The sequence below is a fragment of the Harpia harpyja genome, chromosome Z (assembly GCF_026419915.1).
Source record: "Harpia harpyja isolate bHarHar1 chromosome Z, bHarHar1 primary haplotype, whole genome shotgun sequence".
Lineage (NCBI taxonomy): Eukaryota > Metazoa > Chordata > Aves > Accipitriformes > Accipitridae > Harpia > Harpia harpyja.
The window spans coordinates 108,184,977-108,203,750 of NC_068969.1; the positions used below are offsets into that span (position 1 = coordinate 108,184,977).

The 18,774-nt window shown below is 42.7% G+C and overlaps 1 protein-coding gene across 1 annotated transcript in view; it reads right to left on the bottom strand.

The window, feature by feature from the left end:
• CELF4 (CUGBP Elav-like family member 4) overlaps positions 1–18,774 on the bottom strand; it is a 673,141-nt gene that overhangs the window by 612,331 nt on the left and 42,036 nt on the right. The window lies entirely within an intron of this gene.

Below are 18,774 nucleotides of genomic sequence, written 5' to 3' on the forward strand. Positions count from 1 at the left end.
AAGCTGGAGGGAGGGGGGTGGAAGAGAACAACAAAGCACACGCGTGATGTTCGGTGCGGGGAAAGCAAGCGTTCAACTTGGACTAAAATATGACTTACAAGGCTGTTCATTTCCACCCCTACTCCCACGTACCTGAAGGGAATAGAATTTAAGTGTCCCAGCTCTGGCTTTGTAAGTGATTTGACAAATTGTTTTCTGTGCTGCCGCCACAGTCACCCAAAATAGGTAAAATATTTCATTTCAGAAAGGAAAACATTTACATGAGGACTTGACCTTTAACTCAATGTCAGAAGCTCCCCAGGTGGGAGGCGAGACTGATGGGAGCTTCAGCAGAGTCTAGAAACCTCCTGGAGTAATTACTGTCTCCATGGCAACAAAACACTGACATGGGAAGAGGGGTGGGGGGAAGGAGGGGGTTACGGACCTAAAAAGCACACAGGTTCCCACCTACATACAACTTCCAGCCATTAAAGAGGCCTGAGTCACTCTCCTGGAGCGAGGACGGGGGGGGGGGCTTGGACAGCCCAGATAGGCTTCTCCCTTGGCTGAACGGGGGATCTAGCATGGGTGCATCTTCAGAGTACCACACTGCAAGGCAGGACCCCAGGAGAGAAACAGGATGACAGCAGTCTCCACCCCGGCTTATTGCTCAGCTTTCTGCTGAGGCCCTCAAAGGGTAAAAAGGGACAAATGCAGAGAAGCTGCTACCAGCTCTAGAAACCTCAGTTCACCTATAAGTGGAGCTACAAAGCAGCCAAAAAACCTAGAGACAAACAAGTACAAGTTTTTAATCAGAACTACTCAAAAGCATTCCATTTAGAGGAAAAAAAAAAAAACCCACAGAAGAAAAAGCTAGAAAAAACAGACTTCCTTTCAGAGTACTGCTGGCCTGCTCTCATCATCACTTAACAAGCCAAGTGGACTGACTGATTTTTAGATGCTTCACCATTAGAGTTTCTGGCCAGGAATTTCCACAGAGCAGAGGGGATTCAGCAAGTCACCAAGGCAGGAAGGAAAACTAAACCCTCTCAAAACTGAAGTAGTGCGCACATTGATGACCATCTTCACAAAATCACAGAATAGTTGAGGTTGGAAGGGACCTCTGGAGGTCAACTTGTCCAAGATGACCAAGATTTTCCCTCTCTTCGGTCTGCATCAGCTCACTCAAAACATGGAGAGGTGATGTAGGGTCTGCTCTAACTCCAAAGACATTCTCCATTTAGGAAAATGCTGTCTGCCACAGAAGCAATGCTATGTTCAGGTCCTAAGTGACACTGTGTACTCAAGTCTCTTAACCCAAATTCCTTGCTAATGGCTGGAAGTGCTTTAAGGGAGAAAGGAAGGCGGAGGGGGTGGAACAAGAATTTTGCTTCCTGATTTTAGTACAGTGAAGATAATATTTTTCATCTTGGTGCTAAGCAACAAATGTTTCCTCCTCTTCCATTCAAGGTTTGTGTTTTAAGCCATTTTCTCCTCTTTACTCCCTTCTCTTCCTCCCCTCCCTCCATTTACTTACAAAAGCTGTTCCATTCAGTTTAATTGGAACAGATGGAAATATAGAAAGTTCCTTTTAAAAATAAATAAATTACATACACACACACACAGTTATATTATGATCCAGAGAGGGGAAAAAACATCAAAATCCCTGAGAGCAGAGAATATGAAGAGCTAGTACTCATTGTTCTGATGCTGAACTCTAATTTTAGATGTGTTTACAAATGAGTGCCTCAAAAAAAATTACAGAAAGTGCTGCTCCATAATATATGTTTTTGCTTCTCTTGCAGCTAATGCTTTTTGCTAGAAGCTAGCAGTTGAAATCTTCATGCAAAGCAATTCCATCCCTCAGAAATAGGGAAGAAGTGGTCTATGAAGTTCACCAAACACTTCTCCACATAAACAACTTCTCTCGTTTTCCCACCACCCCCTTCTTTTGACCCTGGTACATTTAACTTTTTCTACAATTATACATTTCGCATCTGAATTTAGTGCTTCTGACAAGCAGCAGCTACTGGATTGACAACCTGAGAGAATGACATCCTATTTATCCAGAAAAGGGGTACAGGAAGCCATAGCTCTCTACCTACCACGTTAATCCTACTGTGCCCTTGGAAAGGATTTTTCATGGGTAAATCTCAAAGCACTTAAGGAGGTCGGTATCTTTATTCCACTTGCCAGTGAGAAGACAGAGGTTTGGAGGAATGTGAAGTGACTTGGCCAAGGTCAACCAAGAGAGCCATAGCAAAGCTGTGTATACAATTTACCTCCCTCAGGGTCAGCCCTCTGTCCAACTCGCCCACCCATCCCCTCCATCACAGAAGATAACACATTTCCTTCAGCTTTTGCCCCAGCCAAAGTGCATTTTGAGGTCAGATGAACACCATGGACAACACAAACCGCAGAAACCACTGGAGCTGTCAAAGGCTTCTTCATGGTGTCCCTCTGCTCACCATAAATAGTAAGATACATACTCCCACTCATTTCCTGTAGGCTATTAAGGCGGCAATTAATAGTATTACTGCCATCATGAATAACCCTGATTTTATATGTTGCCTTTTTTTCAGGCATGAGGAGGATCAAATTTGCAGGCAAAATTGAAGTCTGAGAAGTCTACTTGCATATCTCCTCCCAGCATCACTGAAGACCTCTGAGCAGGAACATAACACCTGAGAGATTCTACCAGACTGCCAAGGGACAGAAAACCAGAACAGACAGTTGTTTTTCTTTCACATTGAGAAGTTCAGATGAGCTGAATTTACTATTTAATTCAATGGTAAGAACTTTACAATTATCAGTGCCCTCTATCAGCCCTGTTGAGTACCAAAGATCTATGTTCATATCATATAACCATAGCTAAAATCTCACAGTACCAGGCAGAAAGCAGGAAGAAAGCAGAAAGATGAGAAATGGACGGGGGGGAAGTCAAGGTCTAGTCTTCTTTGGGATGTTTTGTTCACCTGAAGATACTTGATGTCTTTCTACCTGCATGGTACTACAAAAGAACACTAGATTTCCCAGGATCTGCAACTCAGAAGTTGCTAGAAATATACACTTATTACAGGTGGAAAGAAAGAAAAAAGGCTGAACTTTCTTTTGTTACTAGCACTCTTTCAGTGAACATTTTTCCAACTACAAATCTCCAAAAGGAACAGGAAATCTGAGGTGTAGACTAGCTAAGAGGCATACCACCAGCTCAGGCTAGCAAGACTCATAGGCTGAACATTGAGTCTTCTCCAGATGATCCAGACAGTGACCAGATGGATCTCTGCCTCACCCTTGAATCTTACATTGAGACTGTCACAGGAGGCCAAGATTTGTACTAGAACTTTGTTGAAGATGGATCAGAAGTGATCTGGATGAGCAAAGGAGCAGAGGTACATGGATCTTCTGAGGGTGCAGAGGGGGATAAGATAGTGAACAAGTACATGTTAGATGCAGACAGGCAGCAAGGTCAGACTCCATCATTCCACCACACATCATCCCCTGTCTCCAGAAGAAACTTTCTCCCCCTGAGTTTCAAGCAGGGTGTTTCAGCCTCTGCTGTAGAAAACAGTACAAACAAGACAAAATACTCACAATACAACTGATGTCTCCACACTCTTCCAGTTCTTTATATAAAACTTTGAAATATTTCTACTGATTCTAGACCTCTCCCTTGGGCTTTCTGTCACTTTCTGTGAGTTCACTTCACTAGGTAGTTTCCTTGCTAAGGGACATGAGAAGAATAAATGTAAATTTGCATCCCCTTGATGCCATCTTAAACCAACACTCTCCCCCCTGGAAGCTGTGCCTGTCGAACACTGCACGAGAAGACCAACACCATGCTGCCTGCTGATGTGGAAGATGTGGGTTCAATTCCTATCTTCACCACAAGCTTCCTAGATAACAGGCGCGTGTTATTTTCCTTTGTAAAACAAGCATTACATTTCATTACCCCACATGGAATTTGTGAGGATAAAAGCCCAGTGATGTTTCAGCAGCTCAAGTTCAAAGCTAGTAGAAATTTTTTATTAGAAATACTGTGGAACTGGGGCAGAGGGGTTATTTTTGCCCCCCAAAGTAGTAAAAAATCTCCACATGCTCATTTCTAAGGTTTCAGTAAAAGAGAAAGAAAGATTCCAGCAAAAGTTCCAGGCAAAGAAACATTATCACCTGTGTGTGTGTCCCCAGTCCAATTTGTTCAACAAAAAAAAAGACCAAGAGCCATTTGAAGAGACACATACTAGCCCTTTTTTTTTTTTTTTTTTTTTTTAATTCTTGTCCCTTTTTAGAAAACCAGTACATTCTGGTCAATTCCCTAAGACAGGTAAGGACCACCCTAGAACCTTGCTCTCTTTAGAGATATCTTGAGACAAGCATTCTTTTTCCACTCCACTGACAAACAGAAACATGGAACTAATGGGTGAAGATCAGAAAACTTTTCCTCTAAACAGGAAGGGCCTATGAAAGCAGGAGTTACAAGATACCAGGTGAATAACTAGAGGAGACAGAAAGGAGTGTAATTTCATACAGAGACAGATCATTCTAACCAGACAATTTAAAGACGCATTTTGTCTTTTCTTCTTTATTGGAAATGAACATAAATCACAAAGGTAACAGAATCCTTGGTGCTCCCCCCCCCCCCCCAATTACCTGCCCATGAGCTCTAAGAGAACGGAAAGCATGAAAGAAATTTTGGCATGTTTTATTTTGGACCATCAGGCAGCAGTTTGTACTGATAGATGTATTTTTGAGAGCATACAGCTGCCTTATTCACTAATTAAGGCTTCTGAGAGTGTAATGAAAAACTGTGTGATTTCACTGCATGGCAAACGGCCAGCACAATTTGTTCCAGATACACAAAAGAGATTTGAGTTGCAGATTATCTGGGTATGGGTAGGGTGAGTTTCATGCAGGTGTGCAGCAAAGGCAAGGGAAAGATGGCTGGCACCATATTCCCAGCACACTTGCAAATCCTACCGTTGGAATTTCTTCCAGAGACAAAACCCCACAAAGCCCCGGTGACATTTACCGCTTATACTAGTGTAACAACCCTTACCTGAGCAGCGGACAGTATATGCCATATGTACCTGATAACACTAGAGGGAGCGTGTAGAAGAGGAGGAGGAAGAGGAAGAGCAGTTACATTTTTGCTGAAAGCAGTCAATTTGCAAGCTAGCGTACCTTTTAATAATATGGCAAAAAGCTTATTCACGTAAAGGACAGGATTCCTGCTTTCCATTCATTCTCTTGATGTGTATTAGCTGGTGTGAAAGTCCCTAACCATTAAACATCTTTTGTTCTTGCCACCAAAGGGAAGAGAAAAGCCTCTTTCACATTGTGAGAAGGGACACCCATAAAACAGTTTAAGCTTGCTCAAAATTGAGCAGCGCTCATGCAATGCAATTCAGACAAAACAGTCTCCAGACAACGGCTGGTATATGAACACATCTCTGAACAAAGTTGATATTTCAGCAGTCAAAAAGACGTAGCCTAGGCAAGACGCCAAGACCAGGAACCCCAAGAATTGCTGACAGGCTAAAAAAGCACCAACTCCAGAATAGCGTCTATCCCAGAACATCGTTGCACTAGATCACCCTGACCACACTGGCAGCAGCCCTGAGCTAGCAGAGAGTGTGAAAGATGCACGCTATCAAATTTACATACATCAAGCAGACAACAATATGACCAAAATTAAAAAGCTACTAATACAGAGCAATCTGCCAAATTGAAATTCTGGACTCTTCGGATATCCAACTCCATGTCTGTATCTATTATATTATGAACATGATCTCTATGACTATCAGCAGCTGGAACATACAAGGTTTGCTTTCCTCAGTATTTGGAAGAAAGCCTCACTCTTTATCCCAGTGCTCCATAAATAGCACTTTTCCCGCCAATTTCTCTGCACTGTAATCCAGATTATATCCCAAACCTTCAGTCACAAGCCATCAGCTTTCAGGTATTAAGGAGATCCATGGAGAGAAATCATGTCAGAGAACCAGATTCCTTTCACTGATGGAAAAGAACACATTTTTGGATATAAAACTCAGCTTCAGGCACAGTTTTGACAGTCTGATCAGTACAAGGAAAAGTCGTCACTAAATACATGCAGGATCTTTAAGGGAAGGCATTCTCAATAGGAGAGGAAATAGGTGACTTCTCACAGATTCATTTAAGTTTAGCAAAGAGCAACAGGGCTGCCATGATCTACGTTTTTAGCTACACAGTTTTCGAAGTCATTGGAGTTTTTAGAAATTATGTTGTGCTTAGTAAAAATGAATTGTCAACAAGATTTTATTTTTTTTAGGGAGTGTGGAAGACAATAACATTGTCAAATATTGGACACCCCTGTTTAAGCATTCCAAGTTCCTTATAAAGGCACCCTTCACCTTAACATAGCTGCAGGGAACAACTATGTTTCTTTGGCAAGTTCTTTCATTATTTCTAAAATATGACACGATTTTTGTTTGGTTTTCAAAGAGTTTCTTTTGTTTAGTTGCCTTTCAAAATAATTATTTGTTATTTAACAAAGAAAATCTCATTAGAACTTGCAATGCATTTGCTTCCTACTTTTTTTTTTCCCCTCAGAATAAAATTTACTATTTTCCTGCCTGCCCTAGCTCCCAGTGAAATCAGTCAGCTGTCCCATGCCTCAACAAATCACAGCAATTAGCAACAAACACCACCACAGCACAAACATTTCTAAAGACTGTCCACAAAACACGTCCAGAGACAATATTCAGAACACATGTATCAAGAAGCTCTTAAAACACCAGTCATGGAAAACCTAATTAATCTGATTCAAAACAAACACTGTAGCCAAACGCTAAGTGACATTAACCAGGCTGCAAAAGACTTCTACAGGAACAAAGTGAACCTTTGACATGGTCAGTGAAGCAGTACTGCGATTCAGAGTGGGAGGGAGGTCTGGGGGATGGATTGGTGCAAACCACAGCATGCTGAGTGTAAAACAAGCAGGAGAGAAGCTCCTGTTCGAAACACTGAGCTCTGTATGACCCTGGCCTAGGTCTATCTTACCATGACACATTATGGGAACTAGAAATCAATGCTCCCACTAAAACAGCAGCATGATTTTTCAGAACTGCTGAGCACGGAGATGCCCCCATTGATTGCAGTGGGATCTGCTGTGGATTTGGTATCTCTGAAAGCTAGGCCACACACTTAGGTGCCTATATATAGCATTAAAAGTCTAACTTTAGGCACCTATTTAAAAATAAGTTACAGAAATTTCAACCTTTATTCCTGGAAGTACTACCTTTGAGAAAAGAAGTGAAGCCCATGGGGGCCAGCATTGCCCCTGGCATTTCAAATCCTATCACCCTTCTCAAAAGTATAGCATTCAATCTGTTGCTGTGGCTGTAAAAACTGTGGGAAGATACCATGGGCCTACCTGTGTTTAGGCTGAACAAATGCTTCATGGTTATGAAAGAATGAGGAAACAAAGGCCCCCGCCTGTATTACTGAAAAAAGTGTCAATATTGAGATGATGGTCAACAACAAATTCTTCAGTCCTTTATTCTGGTCAGGCCATACGTCCTCAGCTACTAGCTAAGGAACAGTGCCCCAACATGGTTAAAAAGCTGTTATGCACCACCCCAGAGTAAATGCATTTCCCTTCCTAAAAAAATAAAAAATTCAGTTTATAGTGAGAATGGCAGGTCACCTTGAAAACATAAGGGTATAGCACTGGCAGCTTTACATGATTTAGAGATGTTAACTAGTGACTTTACCAGCCTGCACAGTTTCTGTAGTATGTTAGGTGCTTCAAAAAGTTTATGACATTGCCTGTTTTTAAGCATGATAATATATGAGGATATTACCTCTGAACAACTACCGTGCTTCATTTGACAGAACAGGTCATAACGAGCCTTCACTTTACACCTTTGAAGCTTTGAATCAAGGGGAGGATTTTTGTCCATTTCTGTACTAAAGCTGCTAAAATTGAGGTCCCTTTTCTCTCCTCACCACTGAGCCTGCATTTTTTCCACAGCCCTAAAAAAGCGAGTACTGCTAAATCAGGGACATACGTTGTTCTAACACCTAATATCAAGCTGTTACAACACTGAAGTACGAAAGTAATGAATATATTGCTGCAGTTGCCACACTGATGAACTAAGGGTTTATGCAAGTCTGATTTTCTTCAGTAAATGCTCCCTTTTGGTAATGAAAAAGCAAAGAAAAAGACCACCAAATATACTGCCTTGCCCAACATCACTTCTGGGTTTTGGAGAGCATCTGCCATTCACCATTATGGTTTTAGTTTTTACTGGACTAGAATAGACCTGGAGACAGAGGTTCCTCCCACCTCACTTTAGATACATGGCTGAGGCTCTCAGAACAGAGTGTGATGGCCCAAAGTTATTTATGCAGCCAGTGAATGCAGAGAGAGGGGTCTCGGGAGGGCTGTTTATAACCACAACCTGCTGGGTCAGGCCCAATGTCCATCTATCCCAGTATCCTACCTCTGGCAGTGATCAGTAATGGCTATTAAGTGAAAAAGCACAAGAACAGGACAAATATGTGTGCTCTCTCCCTAGTATACTCTCTTAACCTCTGCTATCTGCATCTCAAAGACTTGCTGACCCCAAGGTAGCAACCTTAGACTAAAAAAACCCTTGAGTGGAGTTGTCTGAACATTTGCCTAGTCACTTTGAGTTGGGGAACTTCTGCCAACCCCATCATGCTGCAAAGAGCTCATCAGTGCATATGCAATGATGTAGAAATCACTGCTTCAGAATCTTAGGAGGATGCTCTTATCCCATTGCAAGATACAAGTAGGCATCAGTAAAAACATCCAGGGGAACACCAGCCTCTGGAAGCAGAGGCAGAAATGCCACAGAACCAAGATCAAACTACTTTTTGAGCATCCAGGTAACCCAGCAATGCAGAAGCACTACAGGCACTTTTAATAAGAGAAGCCATCAGCATTAGTCTCATTTTGCTAGTGAGGGACTGACAGGGTGTCTTGCTTCAAGTTGCAGAACAGTTAGGAAACAATGCAACTCCTGACCCTCAGCTCAGCTGTGTAATCCCCAGTCCAGGCATCTTCTGTTAGACCTACAGCAACTATTTATCAGGAGCAAATACACTGCTGCATGCTGGAAAGGTTTCTGTGGGGCTTCCTGGGAAACACTTTGAGATATTGAAATGCTATTTTCAAAGGGATTTTCTAAGCTATATAGTTAGCTTTATAAACTCAGCTTAAAAGCCCAAAGTTATTATAAGGTTAACCCCCCCCCGAATACTTTCAGAAAGAGTTGTTTTACAAATCATTTTTCCACAGTCTGTCTTTCAGCTAGCAGCAAACACAGAGTTGTACTGCTCTTCAAAAGGCTTGTAGCGAGTCAGCCAGACGCCTCCTGTGTGCTGCCTACAATTCCCAGCATCCCATGTAAACCACTTTCAGGTCCTACAGCTTTTTGCTCCCAAACTGATACACTGATCCAATAATCAGGTATCATGTTATCTGTTTAGCCCGTCCAGTCAATACATTGCTATTTAAGTTGCATTATCACTGAGACATATTTGGTACAACATCCGCAGGGATTATATTACAGAACACTTAATTGTTTGCTACCAAAATGCAGGGCTATTCAATCTGCCCCAAGCTAGTCAACAAGAGGCCTTGAAACATGACCCTATCTCCCCCCACATCTGCACTGCTTTCCCAGGCAGCTTTAGGGCCAGTACCTGATCAGTGTCTTCTGGTCTCCAGTACTGGCTGCAACTTCAGCAGACTGCAGAAAACCTAGTGCTTGTACGCGCAGAGCTCACAGTACAGTACTGAAAAAATATCACAGAGCTGCTCCATGTCCTCACCCTCCACTAAACGCAGGCCGAGTCGAAAAATCAGAGTGATGGCTCGTGTGATTCATAGGTAGTGCTTTAGACCAGAGTGAGAGGAGAGCAGATACCACTAGTTGATGGCTAATGTTTAAAAGGCAGAACTGGGGGGCACAGGGAGGTGTGTGTGTGTGGGGGGGAAATAGTGTTTTAAATTAGCCCTAAGTTAGCAGTGTCCAACTGAAAAAAGGGAAAGTGCCTGGAGTCACAGGACTGACTACCTCCGCATGGATCTGCTAGCCAGGCCCAGACATGAAGGAAAACATTATCCTCTTCTGCTTTGCGTTAGTTGCTTATTACCATGTTCCTCCAAAGCCTCCCAGACGGAGAGAAAAACATCTCCCACCACCAGGCTCCACCAAGGTGACACGGTTGCTGGGAGACTCACAGTTGCAGATACCTACTACAGAGAGGTAAAAAGACAAATCCATTCTGCATGTGCGACCGAGGCTTGTGGCTCAGCCACTTCCAGCTTGCTGCTGGCAGCCTGGATATTACCTCTAAGATAAATGAATAAGAGTTTAGGTCTTATTGGATTACTGTTTATTGAACTTTATAAATTCCAATTAACAGACCCCTGAGCAATAAGAGACATGTAGTGTACTCTTCATTTTATAGTGCAATTATTACTGAGTTTATCCTCAGCTGAACAAGAGGTATTAACGGATAAAACATGGGAAAGAAGACATACTAATAGATAAAAGCAGATATTGGAGACAAGGAGATAAACAGATACAACTAGGAGAAAATGCACAAGGCAAGAAAGAGCACACGTGTTTGGCTGATTAGGTTATTTCATTGCTTATACTACTATGCAGGAGGCTGTCGTGGTTTAACCCCAGCCAGCAACTAAGCATCACGCAGCCGCTCGCTCACTTCCCCCCCACCCAGTGTAACGGGGAAGAGAATTGGGGAAAAAAAGTAAAACTCATAGGTTGAGATAACAACAGTTTAATAGGACAGAAGGGAAGAAAATAATAATGATAATGATAATAATAATAATAAAATGACAATAATAATAATAATAATAAAGGAATTGGAATATACAACACAAGTGACGCACAATGCAATTGCTCACCACTCGCCGACCGATGCCCAGTTAGTTCCCGAGCAGTGATCTGCCCCCCAGGCCAACTGCCCCCCCAGTTTATATACTGGGCATGACGTCACACGGTATGGAATACCCCTTTGGCCAGTTTGGGTCAGCTGTCCTGGCTGTGTCCCCTCCCAACTTCTTGTGCCCCTCCAGCCTTCTTGCTGGCTGGGCATGAGAAGCTGAAAAATCCTTGACTTAGGATAAGCACTACTTAGCAACGACTGAAAACGTCAGTGTGTTATCAATGTTCTTCTCATACTAAATCCCAAACATAACACTGTATCAGCTACTAGAAAGAAAATTAACTCTATCCCAGCCAAAACCAGGACAGAGGCCTGCAGGAGATAGATGAAACGGTTATACAGATGACTAAGTGTCCTAAATATGCAAGCAGGAGAGAAGTGGTAGGGAGGGGGAAGGGGAGAAAAAAGAAGAGGTAAACAGCAGTCAAAATAGGACAGAATTTGGAATGTATTGTTTTCATAGTTGCTCTAGAGACATGAACATGTTGAGAAAGATCTCCCTATTCAGCATTTTGCCAACGTGCAGAGAAGGTTGTACTAGTGAAGCTTTAGTACTATTTAAAAGAAGAAAGCATGCTCAGGGTGTTCACCATTAACTAATTTATATAAACAAGATGCAATGCAATCCCTCCATCCCCACCCCTATATCAGACAGAAACCAAGCTGCTAACACAAGATCTGTGGAAACTCAGCACCTTTAAAAGCCATGATGAAAGGGAGGGGTTTTTTTTTAAAGCACTGCCACTACACTTCTTTCAGACCATCCTTGCCTCCCTCCTCATTCCCACCTGCCTTTTTTTTTTATTATTTATTGAGCCTGTGCATGCTGTCTTTTTCAGAGATAAGAGGAGTATCTATGTGTATAAACTCCAGCAGTAACTAGCTACATCGATCCAGTCCCCATTGCCAGGGTTTCCTCGTACTTTCACGTGCTAAATATAAGAGCTCCCCTACCTGTTTGCTGCAGGTATTATGAAGTGGAAAAAGGAAAGAGATTCACATTGTCTTCATTTCATGCTTGAATTTTCACATTATGATTCTCTGCTGGTGGGAATATTAGCGTGGTAGTTTCCAGTTCCTTCTCCCCCATCCCACCATGGTGTCAGAGCCCAGATGCCTTCTACAAATTTAGGTGTCCCTTAGAGAACCTGCAGCTTACAACATAACACAAAAGGTGGGTGATAGGTGTTTTTCTTCCTGAAGTCCCAAACACAGTTAGCATCAGTTACTTAATGCAAAACAGGGATCCAAATGAAAGATCATATCTAATGTTGGACAGCTTCTTCTTGGCCCATAGAAAAATCAACCGAGCAACACTAAAAAAAGCTGAAGACATGGTTTCATCAGCAGGTTTAACACTCTCCTGCCTGTGATCCAATGTCAGGGGAGATGATCAAACATGCTACACAATCAGTAGTAAGTTAAAATAAGATCAAGTGGCTACACTTAGGTGTTGTGAATACTTGCCATGAAAGATAGGCACGTCCCAGCACAGTTACAGTCTGAACATAAGGCTTGCAAATAAAGGTCAGGATAGCAGAGCTGCACACAAGGAACACAATTGTTAGGCTATTAAACTTTTACCCAATCTGTGACAGAGATTGAAAGTGGTCCTAGATCTGTTCACCCACAAATTATTTCTTCTAGTCGTACAAGAGTTGCAAGGGAGAGCTGGCAATGATCTTGTTCAGTCCCCCTGCTCAAAGGAAAACAGATTTAGTTTTTGCATCCTGGTCCAAGTTTTGTCTTTTCCTAAGGGTCCTGCATGTCAACTCTACTGGAACTACTGGTTTCAACTGCCATAGGTTATGAACTGCAGTAACTAATACCTCACATACTAGTAAAAGATCCAAACCTTGATCTTCCTCTCTGAATACTATCTGGAAACTCCTGCCCTTGCAAAGGAAGTGTAAGAAGGTTGATTTGGTAATGCTTTGGATGCATGAGCCTTTTTCAACTTGGCAAAGAAGATATGAAAAAAGACAAGGCCTTTTTCTGCTTTTTAAAGCTTTCCTGCAACTATCAGGATGATTTCTCCATAATATAACAATAATCACATTTAAGAAACTTGATGGACTCAGCCCTCTTTTTACAGCTCTCATCCCTGCAGCTACCTCCAGCCATATCAATCACAGGAGTTACTTACACTTCTCAACTACTTTCCTGCATTCTCTTCCCCTTTAGACACTTGGAAGCTGTAATGCCCATCCCCTTTAAAGCTATTAAATAGCAAGTGGAAGTAAAATGATTTCTCCAAGAGCACCTCTTGTTGATGAAATACAATCTGCTTATGCAAACACTGGCACAACACAGGGCCATCAGCCAAGCTGCAAACTCTCCTTCAGGTTAGAGGTTGCACAATACCTCAACAGTTCCATGAAAGACAGCAAACAAGCCCCAGGTCAGTGAGAGTTAATCTACTCAAAGAACTTAACGTACCTCAGAATGGCCAGCCCCCTGCCTATTCCCCATATCACCTCCCGAGCCCCCCGATCCTGCAATAGATCATACAGAATGGATTACATTAATTTTCTATAAACTATATCAACTTGAGTGACATGTCCTTAAGGGTTAGGTGATTGATATCCACAATGAAGTCTTATAATCTAAAATCATATTAATATTAATATTAAAGATTTTCTGTCCTTTATGTGCATCATTAAATTCTGAGTATAAGGTGAAATTGACAACATACATTTTGACAGCTTATCTATAATAAATATGCAAAACTTGATACCAGCGTGTCATCACAGACTTTGCTGCTCCTTGAAATATCAGAGAGATCCTTTCTTTATATGACATTTACAGTGAAAGATCAGATATAAAGCATTTTGTATGACTGAGATTTTCATTGGTTTAGTCTTCAAGCACAATGATAGGGGCTTCGTATTCCATTGGCACCACCATCATGCCTCCCTCCTGTCTCCTCTTCATGACACCATGGTGGGGGAAAAAAATTCAAGCGTTTCCACTCTTTCTTTGCTCTTCTTACAGAAAATGACTTTTTTAAAAAAAAAACATATTCTCTGAAGGAATCTTAGCAATGCCTTCCCTTAGGCTCACATATACTACTAGAAGAAATGGTTCCACAGAGGAGGGTTGGATTTAACCCAGGAAAGGAATTAAATGAGTTAATAGAGAGGATGCCATCTGTCCTTAACTCTGTGAGGGCACCTCAGACTCGTACAGGGCAACCCCACTCAAATACACAGCACAGAGAATTTAGAAACAGTATTTTGGAGCGGTACCCTGCCTGTTCCTGCCTAATAGTCACACAATCCCAACCCACAGACACCCACTCCATCATATAACCTGGTATACAGCATCTCATGCTTCTGTATTCTGGCACCAAGATCTTTCTTCATTTCCACCCTGTTGCTTGCTAGGACTCTGCACACACAGCGTGAGGCCATGCTACTCCTGGGCTGCAATACAACACTTGCAGTGAAGAGATCCAGACCAACTGTCCTGTACTGACTTTAATGCATTTTGGAGCCCTCAGCCCTTTCCTACCTCCACTCTCCTTATCAGAGGCTGCTGCCAGAAAACAGTGGCAGGAACAGCGTTTTGTTACATGAAATTGCTGTGACTAGCACAACAAACATCTAATTTTGATTGGGAATTTGAAGCATGACTAATCTAAACAACTAATCACAATTTTTACACTACCTTGAGAGAGAATGTGTACATGTCCATGTGCACATACAACTGCTCTCATTATCTCCTTCTAAATTAGTTCTCTCATCTTCTTGTCAGTAGAAAAAGAATTGAAAGGAAATATAAAGAGATTTTCAATGAGGACAATAATTCATAAGAAACCAACCCAAGGCTATGGAATTTATTGTTTCAAGGTCTGTTATACGCTTTTATTCCTGACAAGGGCAGGGCACAGGTAGAACAGGAAAAAAAAGATCAAAAACACTGAGCCATCTTTACTTCTGTTATCTTCTGGCCAAAGCCTGACACTGGCCATGAAATGTGGGATATGAACCGGGCAACATGAAAGCCTGAAGTGTGCGATAGGGGCTTTGCCGTTGAGTCCATACGTGTATATGGACAGTTGTGCTGAACAGGAGATAATAATTCAAGGCAGCTTACCCTACACTCACGGAAGGATTAAACGCTGAGACTTTACTATATAGCAAAAGCGTGAACCCCAGCAGTTTGAACAGAATAACCCCCTTCACCCTCAGGGAAGACAGAAGAATTAGAATTTGTTCAGGTGTTGAAACCTTCAGGGTCTTTTATTGTCAAAAAAGGAGTAGGGATTGGCCAGGGAAGACCAGCCCCTTTTTCCAGAGATTTTTCAGTGCTGCCACATCACTATTGCCTTGCAGCCACCACTACTCACCTTTCACTAGAGTCACAGGAACCTATATTTAAAAAGCATCTAGATTTACTTAACAGCATCCTCCCTCCCACGACAGGCTTGCATGGAGAGTTTTGGTACTTCAGAAACTCCACTTCCTAGTATGGCTAAGGTTTTTTGAGCCTGTAAGGGAAATCCTGCTGCCAGAGAAGGAAATCTGTGTCAAATAAGGCATCTCCCAATTCATCCTGTCAGCAGCCAGCCTCTGCTCACAGCCACACCACACACAGCAGCTGCAAACCACGAGATGTGGTTGAGGGCTGCCACCTTGCCTGCCAGCTAGGAACCAAAGCAGGAACTTCCTAAGCTACGAGATACAACTCCAAAACCTGAGGCATGAAGAAAGCGAGCTCTGCAGGAAGGGCTGCAATCTTTGCAAACTACAGAGACATATATCAATAGGACACGTTGCCAATGCTGACCCCAAGGCAGGCTGTGTCTTCAGAGAAGGAGGGGGCAAATAAAGGAGGTTTTATTTCTTCTTCCCCTGCACCATTCTCACAATTAACACTCAGCTCTTGTGTTGCATTCATCTCTGACTAATCCTCCCCTGCTTTATTTTTTATTTGTGTTGACTTGACACGCCTTAATCCCTGAGTCAGCTCCTATTTCTTGCTAAACCAAAGGTAAATTATACCAAGTCTACCCAGCAATGTTAAAGCCGGCAGGATTTATAATGCAAAGCACCTGCTAAAAATACCCAGGCAAGCATATCAACTGCAAGAGCTTTCTACAGTACCAGAGACAAACATGTCGCACCCTGAAAATGCAAAGCAAGATGGGGGTAAAGCAATGCAGCTTATGAGAGACCAGGGTCTCTATACTGCACCCAGGACCTAAGGAAGGAAAAGGCAGAGGCAAGAGAACTTCTTGGCCTCTGCTCATGCAATGATTTTTCACACTCCCTTCCCCTGGCACCATGGTTGTGCCACCTCACACATGAGCATCACCCACGTCACTCGCTACACCACACCTGCATAGTCCCTCAGAGCAGGTGATGTGCTTGCTTTCCGTCACGCATGTATTCCTCCTGACACACAGGGACTCCGTGCAGAGGCGTGTCATCTCACCCAGGGCACTGCCTGTGCGTACTCCCTCACCCTCAGCTCGCACACGCTCCATCAGTACCACGCTCCCGTACTCTATTTTTGTCTCTCTCCCCGTTTGTGTCACCGTCGTGGTGTCCAACACCCCTCCTGACTCTGCCTGTCACACTTGTACACGCCGATGTGTTCTCCCTGCATCCGTGTCCCAGGCGCTGTGTGCGATTTGCGCTTCCTCTCCCTTCCTCCTGCCTGCCAACATCAGTCTCTCTTCCAAGAGCCCACGTGCCAGGCAAGAAGACGGTTTTTTGATTCATCCACATTATCAGCAAAGTGCATCCAGATCTGAACAGCCCTGTCAGCTCTTGAGAAATGAAACAATAGCAAGTATCTGGTGAATTTCATGGTTATCAACACTCCTAATCAGGCAGATGAACTGGAAAAAAAAGCATTCATTACTTTGAACTAATGATTCCTTAACATCTTTGCTTTTCAAGACTTGACTCGCTTCAGTTTCCTATTTTTATTTTTCAATGAATTGAAAACCCAGCCCTTTTTGCCCAGGAATTTCTGCAATATCCCAGAGCCTGAGGTCTCATTCCCTCCTCCCCTCCTCCAGCTTCTGTTTGCAGAGCATCATTATCATTATGTAATGATGTTTTTGTCGAGCTGGCAGAGTTGCATAGTAAAGCACATTAACCTGGCGATAACGGATCACTTACATTTTTTATCATGATCTATTGCCGAGTTAGCACACCGGGCCACTTCCAATAGCACCGTGCACTCGATAAATTAGTGTGCTGGCCTAGAACCCGTGATGGAATATTGTTTGGATTTCTGGTGGCTCTGCAACTAATCGTATTTTTCCCCATCTGTTTGCTTTGCTTTGACTCGGGGCTGTCGAGGGAGGGGAGTGTAGGGAATGAGAGAATAAGAGATCTGTCTGCGTAAGATTTATCCCTTGGCACTAATTGTCTTACCCACTCTTTCATTAGGAACTCTCCCATCAACTCATTCCCGGTTGATAGCCTCCAACTGCCTGATCCAGGCAAGGTGCTGAGCTCCTCCTTACTGTTTGTAGGGAAACAAAGTTTTCCCACAGCTGCTAGCAGTTTCTGTAACCAGATAAGCTCAGGAGCCCTACAGCTCTGAAGTTGCCTCAGCAAAATCTGGAACAGGACTTGGCTCTACAAATTTTTTACTTCCTACTGTATTGGTCTTATTTACAAACGCACATGCCTCAGAAAAAAAGTAAAAAAAAAGTCAAACTGCCAAAGCATGCCTCAAGCCAAGGGAGAACTCAAACTGCTTATGTGACCAACAGCAAATCCCATCTGTCTTCCAGATCCTCACCCAAAGTAGAAATGGTAATAGTTTTTGAACTCAGTAGGTTTTTGTGAGGATAACAACACTGGAGGTTCTTTCCAGGCTCAACGGTCAAGAGAAAGTCCCTGCACAATGGTGGCAGGACCAAGAGATGGATGCCCGCAATCATCACGGCTGAACTTTCAGGCCAAAAGGAGGTACATATTGCCATATCCTCTTCTTTTATACTTTCTGCAGTGGACGTACCTACCACAGTTGATACAGAGGGGCATTTTTTTTGTTTCCTTTTTCATGAAAGCCTTGTTTATTTTCCTTGCACTTCAACAATCGGGGGCAAAAATAAATCGTATTGCCACTATTTACATAGGACCTACAAAGCCAGACTATGGCATTAGGTATCTGTATGCATAGTCCATTGAGAGCTGCCCCGTTATTACTGCAAGCTAAGCAGGTCACTAGAGAGACCTAGAGGTCCCAATTCTGGAAACTTATGCGTGTAATCCTTATGGCACTGCTGACCACAACAAGTTTATTTGTGTACTTAAAGTTAAAAAACTTCATGAAGTGCTTGCAGGATCAGAGTCCTATTTCCCTGGATGGTAGTTCTGCTGCTGGTAAATAAGTGCCAGGAAATAGGGCAGAGACATGCTGGTTTGTGCATCCCCAGGCACAGAGAAGACAGAAGCAAACTCTAATATTTACCAACCTGAGAAAACTGTAAAAACCTGGAGTTTCCAGCTTCTCTGACAGTACTAGCAGCAGAAGAGTGAAATAAATTATATAATCATGCCATAAATACTAATTAATTGCCATTAAAAAGTACTCAAATCGTTTAAAAGAAAAATGCAGCCATTAATCAGAATAGCTCAGGTACCTAAATAAATATTTACTATTATGCGTGCATATTTAATCTACCTACCCATCAAAGACTAATGCTCTGTTCCTTGCCAGTGAGGCTTATTAACATCCTAGAGGGATAAAATAGCGCCCCAGAACCATGCAGGAATGGGGCATAGGGATTTAGGAGTAAAACAGTTGCATAGGTAAAAGCATAAGCCTGAAAATGTGGTCCTA